Below are 17,398 nucleotides of genomic sequence, written 5' to 3' on the forward strand. Positions count from 1 at the left end.
CCTGCGAGCGGGTTGCCGGGCTAACTGCCAGAGCGTAGGGGGCGGGGCGGGGCCTGCCAGCTGGCGGGTCGCGGGAACCGGAGTCGACCCAGTGGCGGAGGCTGTCTGTCCACGCTGTCGCAGGAGCCCCTGGGCCAGGATCTGGCCCTTAGAGGTCGTCTCTGCCGCCCAACGCGGAGAACCTGGTGTAAAGTCAGGTGGTCTGTTGGGCTAAGAAATCGTGGGGAGTAAGACGCGTGCCTCCAGGCGCCTATTAATGCCTGGTCTGTATTTTGGGATATCGCTACTCTAAAACCTCTTTTGTTTGGGAGATGACTAGGATAGGCCAAACAGTGCGGCTGCCACAGTGGCGTTTGCAGAAGGGAGTCTGTCTGGCCAGCAGGCTGTGGGCTGTGGGATGTCCGGCCCACAGGGCCAGGGGTGCCTGCGTTGTGTGTAGGGTCTCTCGAAATCCCCTCGTGGTTGCTTTCTCACTCCTCCGGTGAGAAGTATAGACTCACACCTTTTTTGGAGGCCGCTTCTCTCGGGGGCGGGGGTTCACCTTTCAAGAATAGTTGCCCCACGTTTAAATAAGGAGCCGTGCGTCTTTACCTTCCATTCCACGCCACCGGTTATCTGGTAGGAGACCCAGGGTCTCATTGAGAATTAGTGACTTCGCTACACCATCCTGGCGCGCAGCGAGGCCTTGTTGCTCAGGAGGGACCACTTTAAGGGACACGAGGAAATCCTCAGTGCTGAGCAGGTCTCCTCAGCAGATGGCTTGATTAGCAGTTCTGAGCTATCAGGTGTGTATGAGGATACTACTACAACCTCCATCTGTACTGTTGCTCATTTCCTGCTTTCCTCTCAGAGCGAAATTGAATGGCAGTCTTCATTATCCTCGGGATAGTTTTCATTGTAGGAGTTTTCTAAAACGTTTCCTTCAATAAATGTTTATTAGGTGCCTCCTTTAGACCATAGTGGTTTTATGCACAGGGTCCCAAATATCCAGTCTGGAGAGCTGAGTTTGAATTCAGACTCTGCCACTTTTTTGCTGTGTGATTCTGGGCAAACAAATTAACTTCTTTGAGTCTCACTTTTCCTCATCTCTATTCTAGAGGATACCAATAGTACCAATCTTCATAGACTGTGGGCTTCTTGAGGACATGGATCATATCTGCCTTGTTTACTGAGTTTAAGAGTCATCTAGTTTTTATTTGCCACAGAAGGGACTGAAAATAGCGATTGAATGTATGAATAGGGTTGCTGTAAGGATTTTGTGAGAGAATTCCTGTAAAATACTCAGCACAATGCCTTGCCAAGAATAAGTGCTCCATAGATATAGCTACCATTATGTGCCAGGCACTGCCCTAGGAGTGGTGGAGAATACAAAGTATAAAGGAGAACTTAAAAGAGGGAATGATGCACATAAAATCTGTAATGCTAGGAATGAAATATTAAGATTTTGTTCATAAGCTGTTTGCTGTAAGATTGATCCAGATAAGTGCTATGAAGCTTAGAGGAGAAATATATATTGTTCAGCTGGGGGATCAAGAAAGGTTTTGTAGGAAGGAAACATTTGAGCTGGGCCTTGAAGGATGGCTTAGGAATTAATGGGAGAAGGGGTAGTTAAGACACCTGTTAATTGCTCTTATAATGAATGTAGTTAGGGGTGAGATAGAATTTGTTCTTCTTTTATTATTTATGGATTTCAAGATCCTGGCTGCATAACTGTTATCTGTGTAACCATGAACAGACTACTTAACTGTTCTATACCTCAGTTTTGCCATCTATAAAATGGGAATAATTACATTCCTCATAGGGTAGTTGTGAGGATCCAATAAGTTAATATATGTAAAGTGCTTTAAATAGTACTTGGCACATAGTAAATGCTCAATAAATATTAGCTAGTATTATTATCTTTATCAGACTTCAGTCTTCTCTCCCAATATGCCCTCACTCATCTGAGACTACATCTACACTGCACCCCACTTGACTCTCTTCCCCAGGATTCTGTTACTACTCTCCACTCCCAGTTCCATTACAGTTGAAGCATTATCTTTTTGTCAAGGGAAGTTTTTGAAATCTTCCCTGATTCCCACGTACAACCTATGTTTTCATGGCTTTTTTTTTTTTAATATTGTGGTACTTATCCCAATCTGATTTAAATTATATGTGGTTCTGATTAGTTCTCTCCTATCAGCTTATAAACTTCTTGAAGGTGGAAACTGTTCCTTATTTGTCCCTAAGTATCCAGGGACTGTTGAGCAGTAGGTGTTCAATAGATATTTGTTGAATTTACTGATTGAATTTTTAATTTAAATAGATTCCTTTTAGGCCAAGTAAGAATTGGCTTCTTAAAAAAATCCACATACATACACTTTAATGAATTCAATGAATATTCAGTTGTAACTAATTTTTCCAGAATTTAACATTTAGAAATATATGGGAAAGAAGTTGCTTGGAATGAAACTGAAGCCTGAAGACTGACATGAAATTAAATCTTTGTGTTTGTCTTTATGTTTATAAATATATATATATATATTTAAAAATAATTTCAACATTTGTACTGTAAGCCACAGATTGAGCAAATCCTTTTTCTCTTTTTTAAGATTGGATGGAAAAAAATGATGGAACATGACCTGCCATCAGGACCCTTGTGAATCAAACACAGCCCAAGCCAGGTACTCCTGAAAGCCACTGGTAGAGACTTAGAAATGGACCAACAAATAGAGGGAGGGCATATAATCAGGAATGTATCTGATCATTGATGGAGAAAGAAACCACTGGTATAAGTCTTCCATGATTTCTCTCTTCATAAGGGTAAATTCATTACAGAGAACACATAGAAGTTATTTGCCTATGTTTGGGGGAATAGATGACTGGAGGAAGTCTTTATTCCTGAGATCTGAGGAAAGAGATTGATGCCGTATTTGGGACTTTTTGAGGACAAAAAACAAATCTAGTGAAGAGCAGTGTAAATTCTTTTTCTCTATGTGGAGGGGGCAAAAAAGGGTTAAAAACGTAGGATGCGAAAGTGGGTGTCATGCCAGTTAGACAATGATTTATACTGTACATACCGAAGAATGTATAAATCATTTTATCTGACAGGTGGTATTTTTATTTCTTCAGGAGACTTAGAGAGCTTTAGAATCATTATAGCTTTGTAAAGTAGTATTACAGTCATTATATCATGACTGAGTGAGTCATTAGATCATTCATTTTGCCTGATTACATCAACTCATTGGGTTATTGGGGAATGAAAGAAACTCATCAAAATTGTCATCTCAATTATATAGATTAAAGAAAATGAAACCAACTTCTGAGAATTAGCTTTCACAAAATGTTAAAAATTGACTGGAAGTTAAAAAATTGATTGCAGAGCAGGAATGATTAGTGAAAAGTTTTGTCATTTTAAAAACATCAGAGATTAAAGGAATAGTAATTTTGGAAGATATAAATAGTTGGAATCCATGTAGAGTTTTTAAAAAACTACTTTGAGGCATAATTTATATATAAACTTCACCTGATCGAAGTATACAATTCAGTTAATTTATTTTAATTTTAGTTAATTTATGCAGTCATCACCACAATCCAGTCTTGGAACATTTTCATGACCTAAAAAAGAACCCTAGTGTCCACCATGTGCAGTCAGTCTTAGCTCCCACCCCTAGACCCAGGCGAACACTATTTTGCTTGCCATTTCTATAAATTTGCCTTTTCTGTCCAGTTCCTATAAATGCATCATATAATATGTGACCTTTTTGTCTGGCTTCTTTCACTTAGCATGATGTTTTTGAGGTTCATCCATATTGTAGCATGTATCAGTACTTCATTCCTTTTAATGGCTGAATAATATTGCATCACTATATTAATATACTACATTTTGTTTATCCATTTACCAGTTGTTCCAGCTTGGGGCTGTTATGAATAAGGCTGCTATAAAAGATTGGGTATAAGACTTTGTGTGGATACAGGTTTTCATTTCTCTTGGGGAGATACTTAGGAGTTAAATTGCTGGGTGCTACAGTAAATTTATGTTTAACATTTTAAGAGACTGCCAAACTGTTTTCCAGAGTGGCTGTACCATTTTACATTTCCACAAGCAATGTATGAAGGTTCCAATTTTTCTACATCCTCCTCAGTGCTTGTTATTGTCTTTTTTTTTTCAATTTGGCTGCGTCGGGTCTTAGTTGCGGCGTGCAGGATCTCTCGTTGCAGTACGTGGTTCAGTAGTTGCGGCTCACAGGCTCTCTACTTGTGGCATGCAGCCTCAGTAGTTGCAGCATGTGGGCTCTCTAGTTGTGACGCATGGGCTCCAGAGTGCACGGGCTCAGTAGTTGCGGAGTGTTAGCTTAGTTGCCTAACGGCATGTGGGATCTTAGTTCCCCAACCAGGGATTGAACCTGTGTTCCTTGCATTGGAAGGTAGATTCTTAACCACTGGACCACCAGGGAAGTCCCTGTTATTGTCTTTTTGATTATAGTCATTCTAATGGGTGTGAAGTAGTATCTCATTGTGATTTTAATTTTCATTTCCTTAATGGCTAATGATGTTGAACATGTTTTCTTGCGGTTATTAGCTATTCCTATTTCTTCTTTCATGAAATGTCTATTCAAATCTTCTGCTCCATTTTTAAAATTTTTTTAAAAAATTGAGTTATAAGAGTTCTTATTTTTTTTTATTTTTCGGTACGTGGGCCTCTCACTGTTGTGGCCTCTCCCGTTGCGGAGCACAGGCTCCGGACGTGCAGGCTCAGCGGCCATGGTTCACTGGCCCAGCCGCTCCGCGGCATGTGGGATCTTCCCAGACCCGGGCACGAACCTGTGTCCCCTGCATCGGCAGGTGGACTCTCAACCACTGCGCCACCAGGGAAGCCCAAGAGTTCTTATTTTTAACAAGAATTCTTTATCAGTCATATGATTTATAAGTATTTTCTCCCAGTCATGGCTTTCATTTTCACAATAGTGTCTTTTGAAGCACAAACATCTTAAATTTTGATGGAAGTCCAACTTATTAATTTTTTTCTTTTATGGATTGCACAATATTTTTGGTGTCATATCTAAATATATCTTTCCCTAACCAAAGGTCTTGAAAATTTTTTCCCTATGTTTTCTTCTAAAAGCTTTATATTTTAGTTTTTACATTTAGGTTTATGCCATTTTGCATTCATTTTTATGTGTTATGAGGTAAGGGTCTTTATTCTTCTCTTTACATGCAGATGTCCAATTATCTTAGTACCATTTGTTGAAAAGACTATCCTTTTCTCATTAAATTGCTTTGGCACTTTTGTTAAATATCAATTATTTAACAAATTAAATATAAGGATCAGCTTTTGGATTTTTAATTCTGTTCCATTGATCTGTGTTTGTCCTTATGTCAGTATCACACTGTCTTGATTATTATAGCTTTCTAGTAAGTTTGGAAATTGGCAGCTATGAATCCATCAACTATGTTCTTAATTTTAAAAATTGTTTTGGTATTCTAGGTCATTTGTATTTCCATAAAATTTAAATTCAGCTTATCAGCTTATGCATAATTATTAGGATTTTGATAGAGATTGTACTGAATCTATAGGTCAATTTAGGAAGAATTGTAATCTTAACATTAGGTTTTTGAATTCATGAAAATGGAACATCTATGTATTTCAGTTTTTTTTTTTAGGTTTTTCTCAGCAATGTTGTATAGCTATTACTGTACTCTTGCACTTCTTTTAACAAATGTATTAAATACTTAATTTTTTATGTCATTGGGAGTAGAATTGTTTTCCTGATTTTATTTGCAGATTATGTACTAGTATATAGAAATATAGTTGATTTTTACATATTGATGTTGTGTCCTGTGACCTTGCTGAATTCATTTGCTGGTACTAGTAGGTTTTTTGTGGATTCTTGTGTTCATTGCACTTGGAGTTCATTACACTTCTTGAATGGGTAGATTGTTTTTCCTCATATTTGGAAAGTTTGGGGCCATTTTTTCCTGCCCTTCTCTCTCTCTCTCCTCCTTCTGGGGCTCCCCTTACACATATGTTAGTATGTGTTTATTTTTCTTTATCGTTTTTCCTTTCTTTTCTTTAGATTGGATAATCTCTATTGATATGTCTTCAAGGTCACTAATTCTTTTTTTCTGCAATCTCAAATCTGCTGTTGAATCCCTTGGTGAATTTTCATTTCAGTTACTGTGCTTTTCAACTCTGGCATTTGTTTTGTTTTATAATCTCTATCTTTTGATTGATATTCTCTATTGAGTTGTTGTCATACTTTAATTTAAAAACTTGTTTATTTTTTCAGTTCTTTGAACATATTTATAACAGCTGCCTTGAAATCTTTGTTTTTTTTTTTTTTTTTTTTTTTTTTTGTGGTACGCGGGCCTCTCACTGTTGTGGCTTCTCCCGTTGCGGAGCACAGGCTCCGGATGCGCAGGCTCAGCGGCCACGGCCCACGGACCCAGTCGCTCCGGGGCACGAACCCGTGTCCCCTGCGTCGGCAGGCGGACTCTCAACCACTGCGCCACCAGGGAAGCCCGAAATCTTTGTTAAGTCTAACATTTAGGCCCCCTCAGAGCCAGTTTCTATTAAGTGTGTCCTCTTTCTGTATATAGGCCTCCCTTTCCTATTTATTTGTATGTCTCATAATTTTTTGTTGAAAACTGAACATTTTAGATCAGGGACTAACAAATGTTTTCTATAAAGGACCACACAGTAAATATTTTAGGCTTTGCAAGCTATGTGGTCTCTGTTGTAACTAACTAACTCTGCTGTAGTGGGAAAGCAGACATAGGCAATGTGTAAATGAATGAGCATAGATGTCTTCCAAAAAAACCTTTATGTAAAAAAAACAGGCAATGGGCCATAATTGGGCTGTGGACTATAGTTTGCTGACCTCTGTTTTAGATAATATAGCAACTCTCGATTCTGATCTTCCCCCTCACCAGGGGTTGTTGCTGCTACTGTTGTTTGTTGGCTGTTTGGTAATGTGCCTGGACTAAGTCTGTAGAGTCTGTTTGCCCTGCAATGTGTGGCCACTGATGTGTCTCCTCAGTTTTTTTTCTTTTAATTCTTGTTTTTATTTTTAAGCCTGACTTCCTAGGGATTGTCAGCATAGTTTAGTGGTCAGCTAATGATTGGTAACAGGTTGTACTTAAATATCTTGAGCCTAGTTTGGCTTTACCCTTTGCTGAGTATCTGTGTATGACTTGAGCAACACATTTAAAGTTCAGTCAAGTCTGCTGTGACTTTTATTTTCTGTATATGCAAGGCCTCACATTCAGCCAGTGCATAACCTTGGACATGGGCACACCTTCCAGACCACCACGGATACGTGAGAGCTTATCAAGGTCTACTACGACTGTTCGCTGAGTCTCACTTAAATTTCTGGCTGCTCTATTGCTTGCCCCAACCAGTGCTGCAGTCTCAGCCAGCTGTAATATTAATTTTTGGTGATAGTTTACCACTTATTTTCTAAGGTCATTTGTTTCCGACAATACTCTGGACACCAAATTAAGCCATCACCCTCCAAGCAGCAGAGCTGCTGGTTTTCATGGCTTGTCCTGTCCTGATAGAATCATCATGTTGGAGTTGGGGGTAGGGAATAGGGAATGAGAACAGCCTCTGATGCCCCAGATCCCTACTTTTCTTAACAGAGGTTCGGTTGTTGTTGTTCTTTTAAATAATGCTTTTCAATTTGTTGTGTACCTCTGGTTAATTTCCCCCCCAAAATCTTGAAATGATTGTTTTGATAATTTTGTATTATTTTAATGTGGCTTTTTGGATAGATGATTTGTCAATCTCCTCAGTCCATCATTCTGGAAGTGTTCCCAATGTTCCACTGTGCCACCAGGGAAGTCCCAGTTATCTATTTTATATGTAGTAGTGTGTTTATGTTAATCCCAAACTCCTAATAACTCTTAACTCTCTTAAGATTTACTTTTACATATTCTTTAGGATGAAATTTATGTTTATTCATTCCATCAATATTTCTTTATTTGTTCAGTGGTCATTTATTAAGCCTCTGTTCTGTATTGATGTTTGGATGTATTTCCATTCCCGGAAGCTCTAACAAGTGGAGTAGGAAACCAAATTTCTAGGGTTAGTTTTATACCAGTCCTAGAGAAAACTTTACATATATTTCCTGGTCTGTACTAAGTTTACCTAATTATAATTATAGGTATACCCTATTTTAAGAAATAAATTAAGATTTTAAAGAAATAATAGGGTGACTATATCATTTAAAATGTACTATTTACACTCAAATATTTGTATCTTTCAGTTTTGTGACCTTTTTCCAGTCACATACCATCCCCTTCGCATTTTGTGGAGAGTGCATAAAATGGTCTACACACAAAGTTTTGTTTTGTTTTTTCCCATGAGGCCCAATAGTAACTAAGGTAAAGATGTTCTGTTTAGGAGGGAAGGAGCAGATTGGGTGGATATTGGAAGTAATGGCTGGTGGCTGTAGAATATGGAGAAGGACCTCATAGTTGCAGTGGCTCAAATTGTTATCTGAGGCGCCCTGACTACAGGTTAAGGCAGGCAGGTAGAGAGGTATGCCACATTTCATATTACTTTGTTACTTGGGCTATAGGGAAATTTTGCTCTGGGTTGTGGACTGCGTAAGATTCGGCGTAAGATGAGTGGGGCATAGGATGCTTTCAGTGTGAGAAAAGCAGAAGAGAAGATGGGTGATGGGATTGTAGCAGAACAGAACAGGTAGGCTGGTGGAGAGAGGAGGTACAAAAATGCTGACTAGACTGTATACAAGGCAGGAGATTTCTCTAGCTGATAGTAGGTGTTCTGAGTCAACACCTAGATCCTCATCATGCTTTTTGCAGTTTCAGAAAGTGAGGTGAGATCAAAGGTTTATTTTAGTAGATATGACAGTAGGATTTTTGGATCCATTATCTGGTACATAGTGGGGACAGAAGGAAATGTACTAGAAAATATTTCAGACAAATAGGTTAGGTCTGGTCCTCTAACTTAATCTTTGATTTAATTTTTGTACTGACATCTCATGAGATGTTAGTTAGATGCTAGCTTAGCATCAATGCTAGCACTTGTAAAATAAAATGTTAGAACAAAAATTAAGATAATGGATGTAAAATATTTTGAAAAATTAATTGCTATATAAATGCAAGAAAATCTTATCATTGTATAATGCTAAAGTATTTAGAGCTGCTGCTAAATGAAAATTTCTTGTAAGATAAAGCTTCACCAAAATCATGATGAAAATTAATAGAAAGATAAGATTTAATTTACCAGCAAATTTCAACAACCGTATACTGAGTATATGCTTGTTGAGCAGTGAGGTCCATGTATGTTAAAAGTGAAGGACAGATCACTTGTTAGAGATTCTAAAGATACCATCATTTAAAAATCCTCTGTGCCCTTTTCTGCTTATTGTGTTCATGATGCTAGTTAGACTCAGTACATTTGCTTTGTAAGAAGTCAAAGAAGAAGATTTTTCCAAAAAAAGATGATAGTCTGTTTATCTAGGCCCTCCAAAAGCATTTCCTGCCAGGCAGTTGACATGTAGCCCTGGCACAATTTCAGGAAACTATTTGCTTCTGTTTACCCTTTCCAGATACAGCATCTCCTAGGAATTGAGATGAGGAATCTCCTTTAACTCTTTTAAATTTTAGAAGCATACTTTATATAACACTTTAGAATCTACTCTTTATACTAGCACAATGAGAATTCTTGTGCCTTTAAAAGAAAAATGTGTCTGTTTTAGTAATTCCCTGCTAGGAAAATCAAAGTCTTTAACTGAGTTAACCCAATAAAATGTACTTAGAATATTCCTTTCCCCTAAGATTGTTAAGATAAATCTCTTTCAGAAAACTCAATGCAATTATATCTGAATATGTAAAACTTATTAAATTATGGGACAACTGATAACATTTCCAAAATCTTTCCTCACTAAGAAAAAGAACCCACCATTGAATTTCTTCTGAATAATATGTTCTACTTAATTCATTTATAATATTTTTCTTTTTATGTAACATTTCAGAAATATTTTGTAAAGTGGGCTGTACTATATTTAAAATAAATTACTCAAAATTTTTATTCCTTTTAGGGAGCCAGTTTGTTTCTAAATGTTCTTAATACTCATTTTACAGTTAGGAATGCAGGAGCATATTATATATAGCTTTATTATAACCTCAGAATACATGTTATTTTAATTAATACATGTTATTTTAATTAAGTATAAATATATCTTTGAGGGAATGTGATGGCAAATGTATTAATTTAGAGAGAGAAATTTGAGATACAGAAAGGTATAATTACGTGATGTACATACTACAGTTAAATGTGAGCAAATTTAGGTCTTCTCTGTACACTGTTGTTAAATAAACTAATTATTACTTACCTACTTTGTCCTGCCGGAATGAGCTAGAAAGGATTCTAAAATTCTAGCCAGCCCCAAACTATAGGCAACAATGTATGCAGAAAGAGGACAAGAAACTGTGGTGAGACTGAAATAAGTGGCATGAGCATAGGTGGCAAGAGAATAAAGTTTGTGATCAGGCCTGGGCTAGGGATCCAGAGCCAGATAAGTGTTTGAGATTGGGCATATCCATGATCCAAGATCAGAACAAGGCCATGGATCAGAATCAGGTAGCCTCTGAATGGCAAGGCTCAGGGCAAGCAACAGATCAAAGACAGAGTATAAGAGATTGACATACAAACACCAGTGGCATGGGTAGATGGAGAATAATGAGCACATGTCCAGGGTCTGGAGTCTCAAACTTAAGGTCTACCATTAGAATCTGACCCTTTATACATCTGGACGACATAGGTCTCTCACTTCCCACCCTCCTTTCTCTCTGTCATTTACAAGATTTCAGACTTAGTTGGAAGTCATGACCCTGCTTTCGCACACTGATACTGAAGGCTTAGGTGCTGAGATGAATGGCTCCCTGCTTCAGGGGAATCAGAAATCTACATAGCTTGCTGAGGTCCACAGAGTTCTGCCTTAGAGGCTGGAGTTGTAAGGGCAAAAAGATTGAGCAAACCTAGGATCACCACTGGTACCACAAACAAAGAGTTATCTTGGCCTTGTGAATTGGTGGCTTTGGTCCCTTCTGTGACTTCTTAATCTGTGTCTTGAAACCATATTGACTTCTGGACTGTGTGGCCCTATAACCATGTGATCACCGAGTGACTTGCCTTAACCCGATACTCAGAATTTATACTACCTTGATTTTCAGGACTTCCAGCTACATATTCCAGAGGAAGTAAAGAATAGGAAATCCAGAATCAGGATGAAACAAGCAAAATGACTGAGACATCCATTCTATTAGTCAGGAAACTAGCATCACTGTTCTTTGTGGACTGAACTCATCCCCACCCTCACTGCATTGCCTGTCCTGGATTAAGCCCTTAATAAATATTGGTTGAGTATTGAATTATGGGGTCTGCAAGTGATGGAAGTAACTGAATGGGAGAAGGAGTGAGGGCATAACTCCTGACATAGGCACAGAGCCTGAATACAGCTTTCAGATGTGAGAAAGATGGAACTGTATTGCTATATAGAAATGTCCTAGAAAAGAACTAAGGCACAAAGAAATTATTGACCTATCCAAGGTTATAACCATTCAGGGAAATTAACTGGAAATTAACAGTGTCTTTGTTCCTAGATTTTTGCTGTGCACCCTAAACAAATGGGTTATAAAGATTCAAAACAGTGCTTAGGCCAGCAAAAAAAGTTTTTTTAATTAATGTAAAGTTTGAGTAAGTGAAATTTTGAAGATGGTGGAATCTAACTGATAACTTCCTTACTCTTTAACCTGTAAATAATCTCCCTTTTCAAAGTGCTCATTATGTATAGTAGTGATTATGCAGAGAAAAAGCCTGTGATGAAAATGTGGTATAAAATTGTGTTCTTTGTTCAGCAAGTTAAAACAGGCTGGTCTGTAAGCAATTATTATCTTCATCAAAATTCCTAGCTCTAATGTTTTGGCTTCTTTGGCCCAGCACGTATGCCTTCTCAAACAATTGGATGGATTTAAAACACTTAGGAGATGTTTGTGCCTATATCTTAATGTAGCATCAGTTCAACAGGAAAAAGAAAAAAATGTAAGATTTGGCATTGTGGCATGGTTTTAAAAAGAAAAATCAAACCAAAACTAAACTAAACAAAAAGCCCCGAAAGCTTAAATCCCTGCATACCAAATGAACATTCTTTATTCAGCTCTTAGTAGCAATATACAAATGTTAATGTGAGTAACCTTTCAATAACTTAGTATTTTAACAGAAACTCCCTAAACATTTATCATTCCATTTGTCAAGAAAATAGTTATTTTGTTATACTGTTTATTTGAAATCACTAAACGTGTAAACTTGGTCATTTTAGGACTAGACATCTCCTCCTTGGCTCTAACCTGTAGTCTAGAATTTCCCATAGAGTTTGTTTCAATTATAGGTGCCAAGACCCTGCCTCTAGAGATTCTGGTTCAGAATATCTAGAGACACCCTGGACCAGAGCATTGCAATTTGAAAACCTCCTCGGATGATTTTTTTCCCCAGAGGACAAATATTTTATTCTTTACAGAAATATAAAGAAATTCGAAGATGACTATAGCTCTCCTCAGGTGATTTCTGATGTGCACCAGAGGCTGAGGACTGCTCTTATTCATACTTTACTCAGCGCATTGCATCCAGAATTATTTTCCTCAAGTGCACATCATGTCACTTTTCTCCTCAAAAATATTGTTTCTCTACGCCCTTCAGAATAAGATTAAAATGTCTTAATGTTGTTCTCATGGTCTTCCTGGATCTGACCCTATATTAGTCAGAGTAGGATTAGTTTACACTGCAGTAACAACCCCTAAAATTTCAGTGACTTAAGATGGCAAAAGCATATTTCTTACTCATACGACATGTCCAGCGTGGGCCAATAGGGAGGGCCTCATTTATTCAGGGACACAGTCTTCTCCATTGTCTCACAGGGCTTTGCAGGGGAGAGAGGCATGGCCTCTCTTCTCTTACCCATTCTTCAGTACTTTGGCCAGGAAGTGACATGTGTTGCTTCTGCTCACAGCCTGTTTGCTAAAACAGCCCCATGGCCCTGCGTAACTGTAGGGTGACTGGATGATATAAACTTCTGGGGACTGGGAAGAATATTAGTAAGCACTAGTAGTATGTACCACCGACCTTTAATCTACCATTTAAAATTGAGGTGGAATTCATACAACATAAAAGTTAATCATTTTTAAATGTGCAGTTCAGTGGCGTTAATTACATTCACAGTGTTGTACAACCGTCACTTCTGTCTAGCTCCAAAACATTTTCATCACCCCCAAAGGAGTCCTTATACCCATTTCTCCCTCACCCTGGCCCCCGGCAACCACTAGTTTTCTTTCTGTCTCTATACATTTACCTGTTTTGGATAGTTCAGAGAAATCATACAATATAGTGACCTTTGTGTCTGGCTTCTTTCACTTATATGGTGTTTTAAATGTTCATCCACATTGTAGCATGTATTAATACCTCATTCCTTTCTGTGGCCAAATAATATTCCATTATATGAATATACTACATTTTGTTTGTCCATTCGTCTGTTGATGGACAGTTGGGTTATTTCTACCTTTTGGTTATTATGAATAGTGCTGCTGTGAACATTCGTGTAGAAGTATTAATTTGAACATCTGTTTTTAATCTTTGGGGTATATACCTAGGAGTGGAATTGCTGGGTCATAGGGTAATTCTGTGTTTAACTTTCTCAGGAACTGCCAAACTGTTTTCCACTGAATCTACATTTTTAGTCTGTGTTACTGTAGTCAAATGAGGGCCGGTCATTGTTCCTAAAGCTACTATTTCACAGCTCAGGCAATTCCTTTGGTTTTGAATTATCTCCCCTTCTTTTCTATTTATTGGAATGGAAATTCTAACAATCATTTAAGGTTCAGTTCCAGCCCTCTCTCCCTCATTTCTCAGTAAGAATCTCTACTACTTCTGCAAATTTCTATATTTCCTCCTCATTGTCTCTTTTATACCACTTATTTTATTCTGACTAGTTGTTTATATATATTTACCTTCCTCAATAGATTATAAACTTGCTTGTACAATTTATTTCTCTTTTATTCCCCGTGATCAAAATCAGTTTATTGCAGGTGTTTAATAAACACTTGTTGAGTGAATAAATAGCTATATTTATATAATCATTTTTTCTTATTTATTATAGGTTCTTTTTTTGCAAGTAATATGGACTAGAAGATATTACATTCTTATAATTCTTATTTCGGGGATGCTTGTTGGGCAAAATTCAGTGAACTTAGTGACAAGGGCAAGTCATTCTTTAATGTAGAGATATTTCTTTGATATAAGGCTGTCTAAGCCAGGCTTTCTGAGCCTGTTCTTGTCTCTAATCCATCTAATGAGCACCTGGCATCTCATCTTATTCTCTGTCAGGTCCAGCCCACCCAGCATCATCAGTCAAGCTATCCTAGTACTTTTTTAAAATAAATACTAAATAGCCTAGTATTTGGAATAAAACCCCAAACAACATTATAGAACAAGAAAAGAAATGAACTTAGGTCTGACTGAACCTTCTTGTAAGCTGATTATAGAAAAAACACCTTGCTCTTAGGTACTATATCTTTCATGTACTTCGGAAGGGGAGAGTGAAAGGCACTATTTAGGCAAGGAAAATAGATTCTACTATGAAAAAGGAGATAAGTGAAGTAGTTCAGTTCCATTATCCCTTAAATACTTTAACAAACTAATAACTTATTTGTAATTTTATGTTAAAATCCCAGTTAAAACACTTAAGAAAGTAATAATCACTGAAATCCAAAGGAGATTTACTATCTTGACAAAATTAATTTATATCTTAAAGGATAGGTTCTTAAGATCTTTATTAATAACCCCAAACATATGTTAATTATATCTACCAGGAATACTGTTAATTTTCCCCCTTAAATTCTGTGTAGATATAAATAAAATCTTTATTTTATCCCAATAGAAAAATTTCAGGTTGTGAGAGAAAAATATCTACTGTCTGTGTGTATGTATATGCCAGAAATTTCTTACAGATTTTCATTGTCAGTCAGTCAACAGGAGGAACTATTTGTTGGAGGGATTGTTTGAGAAAAACATAAAATTAGGAGGTTATTTACAAACAGATGTGGTATTTCTAAACCATATCTGTACGTTAACCAACATTGCTTGCTGAAGCTATTTTGTAGTCTGGAATTGTGCATAGTAGTATTCAGAAGCAAACTGGAAGTTTAATCCTGCTAACCTACCAATACACTGCGGTAGAACTTAAACCCTCGGCCTTGCTGGTGATTTTCACCTTTTTTGAGATTATGAACCTCTTTGAAAATCTGTTACAGTATATGGACCTCTCCTCTCAAAAATGTATTATGCACACATAAATAATTTTGCATTCCCTTTGAACATTTCTGAAAAAATATACAAGAAACTCCAGTGATTGCCTGAAGAGAGAGGAACTGGAGGACAAGAGTGGGAAGGAAGACTTTTTTATATTTTCTTTTATACTGTTTTTAAACCAGGTATATATCTTACATATATATATATATATATATAATTTTTTTTTTTTTTTGCGGTATGCGGGCCTCTCACTGTTGTGGCCTCTCCCGTTGTGGAGCACAGGCTCCAGACGTGCAGGCTCAGCAGCCATGGCTCACGGGCCCAGCTGCTCCGCGGCATGTGGGATCTTCCCGGACCGGGGCACGAACCCGCGTCCCCTGCATCGGCAGGCGGACTCTCAACCACTGCGCCACCAGGGAAGCCCTATATATATATTTTTAATGTGTTTTCTTAAGTCACAATGTTAAAAATTTTTGTACACAATTTTGGGTTCTGTAATTCTTTCCCCCTACAATCAATTCCTCAATTTTAAAATCTTCTTAAACTTTTGTAAACAATGTGTAGTAGGAATAATTTTTTAAAGCATTCAGTTTAAGGATTTTTTTTTTTCAAAGTTAGGCTGTAAAGGTAACTGTGCTCCAGTATGTTGCTTACTGTGAAGGAAAGAACTATATTCTATTTCAATTCATATGATATCTTGCTTGATTCCTTTAGGAAAGCCTGTATGAATGTGTGGTGATAGAGGGGCTTTCTTCTAAGGGAAAATTGCCATACATACAACTGACAGAGATCTTAGAATTAGTTTAGTCTAGTGTTTCTTAAATTTGGAGATTCTAATTCTGTAGATCTGGGACTGGAGCCAGAATCTGTATTTCTGACAAGCTTCTTATGTGATTCTGAAGGGTTAGGAGATGTAGGAATTAGTAATTTAGTACACACTATTACGCTTTACTGACTGCAAAAACTAGTTGCTAGGATTCATACTACTGACTTAGTTAACATCTGTGTGAATTTAAGTAAGCCCCATTCGCCTTTTAAGGGGCTTGGAAAAGAGGAAAGTAAAAAGCCAAAGGGAGTGACAAGGTCATCCCTTTGCACTCTTGATAGCTATTTCTGAGGTGTGCTGGGCCCCTGGAGATTACAGATCAGAGGTTGTTTTATGTCAAAACTGGCCCAAAGTCTTAAAGCTTATGGAAAAACTCCAAAGGTAAATATGGGGTGCTTTAGAAATGAGGCTCTACTTACATTTAGGGAGAATGGAAAGCAGGATTGGATTAAATAGTACTTGTTGAGGTTATGGATTAGTGATTATTTTCTTTAAAAAATGTTTTAGGATGATTTCAGTCTTTAGCATTTAAGTTTAGCTGTTTCAACAAAACATACTATTTTTATTAAAAACAAAAATTTTTGAAAAAAGGAAGTGATATGTGGAAGAGCATGACCTAGAAAACTTAAAGGTCATCTGGGCCGACCATCTTTTCCGGTTGCCCGCCTTAGAGAAACCTGGTTATTTGGATCATGTGGCATAAGTAAGCCACCATTGCCCTTTTAATGACCACATATAATATTATAGGCAGAGTACCTAGGAGGAAATAACTGCTTCATGAGTACTAGACCTGTACACCTGAAAGACTTCCTTGAAAATCTTAAGCCCTTTGTTCCTCAAAGGAAAAAAAAATGCCAAAGCAAAATCCATGAACCAGAAAACCCAAACTACTCACCATGCTCAAGCACAGGGTTTAAAATAGCAAAAGGAAGTAAAGCCCATCTCTGTGACATCAAGTGCTATTTTGGTATACGGCAAAATAGTTGAATTATAAGTCCCTCAAAGTTAAAATATTAAACAGACCCTTAGCTATAAGATGTGTTGCCAGGCATCTGTATGGAATATAACCATGTAATCAGAGTGTATTGTACTTCTCCACACAAAGAGAACCAAAGCTACTGCTTCTAAAGATTAGGAAACTTTCATTAGACTGACAGAAGACAGTACAGAGGAAATGGCTTGGGGGTGGAGGAGATGTATGAGAGAGGATGAAAGGAACAGCATTCATGCTATCCAAATTAGAGCCAGGATGTTTATGCTCA

The 17,398-nt window shown here is 37.5% G+C and overlaps 1 protein-coding gene across 4 annotated transcripts in view; it reads left to right on the plus strand.

The window, feature by feature from the left end:
* The first annotated feature begins 7 nt into the window (after nt 1-7).
* DENND2B (DENN domain containing 2B) overlaps nt 8-17,398 on the plus strand; it is a 174,147-nt gene continuing 156,756 nt past the window's right edge. For 3 of the 4 annotated variants that reach the window (XM_024757029.1, XM_024757032.1, XM_024757033.1), the window contains exons 1-2: nt 697-785; nt 2,592-2,663. The gene's annotated coding sequence lies outside the window, so the exon portion shown is untranslated. Of the gene's footprint in view, nt 264-696; nt 786-2,591; nt 2,664-17,398 lie in introns of those variants that run through there. The other variant, XM_024757030.1, reaches the window with a different exon arrangement.

This window comes from Neophocaena asiaeorientalis, unplaced genomic scaffold, assembly GCF_003031525.2.
Source record: "Neophocaena asiaeorientalis asiaeorientalis breed wild unplaced genomic scaffold, Neophocaena_asiaeorientalis_V1.1 scaffold504, whole genome shotgun sequence".
Taxonomy (NCBI): domain Eukaryota; kingdom Metazoa; phylum Chordata; class Mammalia; order Artiodactyla; family Phocoenidae; genus Neophocaena; species Neophocaena asiaeorientalis.